Below are 4,789 nucleotides of genomic sequence, written 5' to 3' on the forward strand. Positions count from 1 at the left end.
ACAGCAATATTTTAATATGATGGTACAAATTGGATAATACAAATGTCCTCGATGCATTCTTACAACTCCCAGTGATAGTGATGACAATGCCCACAATCCTCTGTTAGATTGTTTTTGATGACTGCTCCAGCCAGCCTGCTTCATCTGGAGCCACATTTGCAGGTGTTTCATGGTCTCTGGACTCCTTCAGTCAAGCTGTGTTTCTTCCTGAGGGGATGCATTGTCACACAGCCCCCTAAAACTTTCCAATACCTGTCCTGCACAGGATTTATCTGCAGGAGATTAATTCCTGACTTCACAGATCCTTATCTGAGTGACCCAGGTTGGCACAGCCAGGTGGCATCCCAGAATATCTGTTCCAGATGATTGGAATATCATCTGCAGCAGCCCAGGTTCAAGAAGGGTTAGATGAGAAATGAGGAGCTTCAGATGCTTCAGTTAAAGGCCTAAAAAGTTGTCACCAAGCGGGCAGCGGTCCTTTGCACAGTGTTGGTTATCTAGCTTGCCTAAAGGACTGTGAATGGCCCCCATCTCCATTGGTGCCAGCTCCAGCTGTGTTTTTCCCATTGCCTTATGCATAAAAAGCAAGGCCCTGTTATTCTGCCCTTTGTTCAAATTTTTGAAGTTCTCTTGTCAACTACCACTAGCTCCTAGAAGCTTCCAGTCACTCATCAGGTCACTTCATAGCTTGTGTGAAGACTTCACTCGAGTAAAGTACCAGTAAATTCTGCATTTTCAGTATAAGATTCTTTTGGGTCATTAATGAAGAGCAACTGAACTAGTAAAAATGTGATAGGAAAATGATATGAGAAAAGGTGCAAGACCTGGGGAGGCTGGTAGGTCTGGGTTCAGAGGTAGTAAGTGTAGCTTGCTAAAACATTACATACATTCTTCCAGATGCCATTCAGTCACAGAACTTAAGATGGGAATTCATGCATATCTTCCCTAGTTATGTGTTAAAATCATGCTTTGCTGCACTCTTCTCCAATCTGAAATAACAAATTTCCTGAATGCTTGTTTTGATGGGGACCTTGAATCTGTTACAAATGTTGATGCTGCTTTTCTCCCTGAGATTTTTTCCTTTAAAATATTTGGTGCTAGCTTAAGAATACAGTTGTGAGGAGTTAGTTTTCCCTAGATGGCAGGAAGCTGTATCTGCACTTAGCTAGTACTTTCTTTTCAATTATACTATATATACATTGTTTTCAAGACAGACTGGGACTTTGGTGATAGATCTCTGTCACTGAAATCAGCCTTTTTGCCTTAGAAAGCACCATCATAATATAAAAACTTGACCATAATGGGTATAAATATTAAAAGAAAAAAGCAAAATGAAAGAAAAATGAAGAGTTAGATCTGAACATGCAAACTGTACTAATGCTGTTTCTTTCTCTTTTTCTGTGTGATGGTTTCTTGGGGTAGGAATCACTTGCACATGCTACTGACATATCCTTACTGATATTGTATGAAATTATTGAGGTAGTTTTGAAAATTAAAAAAAAAGTTATTTCTTCAATAAGATTGTATTTTTTATTTCTTTTTTTGTTGTGATAGTATCAGGGAAAAAACCCACATTATATTCTTTGCTTTCAAAATCAGCCAATCCTGTTTTTCCTTTTTTTTCCCTGATTGAATCAAAGGAAGATTTAAATATACTGGAGAATATGTTGATGAGAATCTTACTGCCCACAATGCATTAAGAAGTTAATAATTTCTTACAAATAAAGGATCCTAATAGGCCAATTGGTCTTGATAATAGAGACTGAAATCTTTTGTAAAGCTTCCTTATAGACTTTACCTATACCCCTGTTCAAGATGGTATTCAGATTAACATAAAGATGTTTAATCTAGAAGGCTTGTAAAAAGTTTGAAATTTCTTGCTTCTCATAGCACTTATTAAAAATGAAAGAAGGGAATTTATGTCCTTGTGGGGTGATATCAATCAATAGGATCTGGTTCTCAGAATTCATCATTACAGAATGTACTAAAATAGTACAAGATAAAACACAATGAAATAACTGTTATTTTATTGATACATAATCTAAAGATTTTTATAGCAAGTTTTCACTCCAGTTTCAGACACCAAAACATATTCTCTAAATGTATTTTTCACATTGGTCCTAGATGTCTAAGCTACAATTACAGTCACTGGAAATATATAGTTTGACTTAGCTATCCACACATAAACATCCAGTAACATCATGTTTTCCTCACCCAGCCTGTCTGTGAGTAGAAATAGAGATTTGACAAATAGTTCTAAAATGATGTTTAACTGGCATCTCTTTGATGTCAGGTCAATTTCAAGAATATGTGTTGTTTTTCATTTGGATATTTTAAAAAATTGTTTCTATATTAACAGAAAAGCCTCAGTATTTAGAAAAGATATTTCTTTGCTGAATATTTTGTCTACCTCAAGGTAAATGCAAAATTTTAAACTATATTTTTTATTCATCTGATATGCTCAGAGTGCAGAAGGGAAAAGAGCACATGTATAAGCACAAATAGTTTTTTATTGAAAGAGATAGTCACTGAATCCCTCTTGGCAGAATTTTGAGAGTTAAAACATCTAGATAATTTTAAGCACCTGTGAACTAAGCAGAAGCAATGATGTCACATCTCTCCCCCTTCTATGACAAAAATAGTCTTTTGACAGCCCTTTGGCATCAACAGAGATGATCAGAATCACATGAGCTCCAGTGCAAAAAACAACCTCAAGACATTTATTTTCTGTCCCAGTGGTATACTTTCATATGAACTCTGTCTCCCTTATATTTATTCATCTCTTTGGGCCACTGAAATTGAATATTGAATACCCAAGTCATGTCTCTTTGTGCACCAGGAAGGTCAGACAACTTGATTACACCAGCTATAATCAAAGAGTATTCATTTTTTTCATGTCTGCTCACCATTTCTGCAAGAACAGAACTTTGCCAGAAGTAGCAGGATGGATGAACAAATCTTTGGAAAAGAGTAGTTCAGCACTGGGTATATGCAGCATTTTAAGAAAAAAACCATTCTCTACTACTTAAAAAAACAACAACACAAAAAAATGAAGCAAAAAACCCCAAAAAGATTAAAGTGTGTGTGGATATATTTATTAACTATAAAATAAATGAATTTTTACCCTGTGCAGAAACAAAGTGAGAAAGCTAGTGCAGAGGCAGGTCATCATGTGTGAAAAAAAGTTAAAGCTCGTACCAAGCAAAGCTGAGCTTTCTTGTCGGTTTTCATTCAGCTGCACTCATCTATAAAAGAGCTATTAAAAACATCCATTAGCCGTTAATTTAGAATACTTCAGACAGTGATCCCTAAACCTTCATTGATATCTTTCCAACAACCTCCTAATCTCTGAAAATTGTTGGCAAGAGCTTTACTGAATCAGCCAATCATCAATCCTGGCTTTCATTATTTGAGTTAACACAGATGCACGACCTGCAAACACTTAGAAGAAATACAGATATTCCTTTTGCTTGAAAGGCATACTTACAAGCAGAATTTGATTTCATGAATGGAGTTGCTTGTCTTATCTACATCATCTCAAATTAATGGCAGTAAAGCCAAAAACCATCTATGTTCAGTTTACAAAAATAAAGACAGGAACAATTGTTAAAACACTGCTAAAATCTATGATTTGCCTTTTGTGATTTTGCTACTAACAAAAGCAAGCAAAATAAATAAAAAAAAACCAAAAAAAAACAAAAAAAAAAAAAAAAAACAAAAAAAAAACAAAGAAACAAAAAAACCCACCAAAAAATAAAAGCACAGCAAAAAACCTCTCTGATGAATTTAGTAAAATTTTGATGTATTGTGATTTTTTTCATTGTCATATCCTGGACAGACAAACATCTTTCCATGGATTCAAATGGGAATACAGACAATTTAAAATGTGTTATCTGTTGACAGTGGAATAATGTTTCAAATATTTTTGGAGGTCTACTTAAATTAGGCACAAACCCTGCCTTTGCTTAATCTGGGCCTTATCTTTCATGTTAATATCTGGTTATACATGGGCATTGCAATTCATGCATCAATCTGAGTATTTATTAGTTTAATATGTTTCCTTAGACCCTAACAGCTATTTCTTATTTAAAAGGACATGTTTTTCTTCATCAGTTCTAGCTACCTGCTAGGATAATTTGCTAGTTGCCTCAATAGCCTATCTTCCCTCATATGAGATTATTTTTTTTTGGATGCAATTTTCCTATGGGTATTTCAGGTACTAATGTGGTAGTCTTTGTGACCAGTGCTGCTGCCTTTTGCTTCAGCAAGCAGCCCCCAATACGCTGTCAATTTGGTTTGCTTGAAGGACCTTAGAACTTCTGAATACAGAAAAGTGTGGGAAAAGTAGAAAAAGTAGACCTCTCTTGCTAATTCAAAATATTATTCTTGAAAGAAAGAAAAATATTTAGAACTGCATTTAAAAAGATGTGGAAATCTATGAATGCAGAGGCAGAATTCTAATGAACAGATGAGGAATTTTTCTAAGAGATTCAACCATGACTTAGGTTTTAAGATGAAAGTTCAAAGAGGATTTTTTGCTTTGAAAAAATTACGTACATACATGTGGAAGTTCATCTTTCACATTATAATGTAGGAACGTCGTATCTTGAAGCTGAGAGGCTTTTTTGAAAAAAAAACAAAAAACCTTGGAATGTTTATTTTTAAGTTCAGCCACTTTGGAAAGACAGAAACATAAATACACATTTATATTTTGAATTAATTTTAGGCTTCAATCAGCATAGACTTTTTCATTGCATTACAAACTAAGCACATTACAAACTAAGTGTCC

This window comes from Zonotrichia albicollis, chromosome 2, assembly GCF_047830755.1.
Source record: "Zonotrichia albicollis isolate bZonAlb1 chromosome 2, bZonAlb1.hap1, whole genome shotgun sequence".
Classification (NCBI taxonomy): Eukaryota; Metazoa; Chordata; class Aves; order Passeriformes; family Passerellidae; genus Zonotrichia; species Zonotrichia albicollis.